This window comes from Penaeus monodon, chromosome 30 (genome assembly GCF_015228065.2).
Source record: "Penaeus monodon isolate SGIC_2016 chromosome 30, NSTDA_Pmon_1, whole genome shotgun sequence".
Taxonomy (NCBI): Eukaryota; Metazoa; Arthropoda; class Malacostraca; order Decapoda; family Penaeidae; genus Penaeus; species Penaeus monodon.
In genome coordinates this window covers 22634661-22635768 of record NC_051415.1, presented here as the reverse complement: position 1 = coordinate 22635768, position 1108 = coordinate 22634661, and positions in this window count along the sequence as shown.

Below are 1108 nucleotides of genomic sequence, written 5' to 3'. Positions count from 1 at the left end.
GCTTGGAGGGATAGTGGCCGTCGCGGGTGGCATCGCGTTCTATCATTTCCCGTCGGTGGTTCCCTTCGTCCCGTTCCCATCCAGTCCTTACATCCCTGCTTTCCATCATCTTTGTGTTCTTTTCCATGAACCTTCCTCTGGTTTGTTCCTGTCTCTGCCTTATTTTCTCTTTTTTCTGATTGCTTTTCGCTGCCCTTCCTGCTCTCTTACCTCCTCTTGCTGCTTTCCCTTCCCTTCCCTCTCCCTTCTTTACCCTCTTTCTGTCGTATTTTCCCTCCCTTTCTACTTGCTTTTCCCCCTTTGTGCTTGTTTTTCACTTATTATCCTGCTTTCTTTTCTCTTCGTCTCTTCTTTTCCCTTCCTCTTTTTGCTTTGATCTATCTCCTCTTTATACTTTTTCGCCCAACTCCACTTTTATTTATTTTCCCTCCTCTCTGATTTCTCTCCTGCCCTTACTGCTTTCTTTCCCTTCGCCTGCGTTCACCCCCCCCCCTTTCTGTTTTCCCTTCCCTCTTTTAGCTTTCTTTTCATACTCTCTGTCCCTCCTTCCTCCTTTCTGATTTCTTTCCCTTCCTCGTCTGTTTAGTTTTCCTTCTTTCTGCTTTCTTTCCACCGTCTGCTTTATTTCCCCTCCTTTTTCTTCCTTTTTTTCTCTCGCCCTCTGCTATCCTGCCCCTGTTCACCCCCCCCCCCCCCCAGCAACAACACTTGTGTCTGTTGGTCGTGTGGTGAGGCGGGGGCGCAGTTGCAAGGGGGAGCGGATGCCATCAACCGTGTTTGTTCTGCGTTGCATATGCAATGAGAGACTCGACTGCCTGGCAAAGCTTGGCTAGCTAACTGGATGGTCGACTTGCGGATGGCCATTTTGTTGCGTAGGTGGACTCAGAAACGACGCGTGAATTTCCTTGGCGATGCTGATGGATAGTGGAAGACCTGGGTGGAAGACCTAGGTGGAGGTGCGGGCGGTGGTGGGGATGGGTGGGTGTGGGGGGGTGGGTAAGAGGTCGTTTTCCACACACTCCGGACGTCATATGCTTTGCTTGTCCCGTGTGTAAGATGAAAGAAATGTGTAAGAATCCGTATAAATGGGGAAACCATCTTCGTAAAA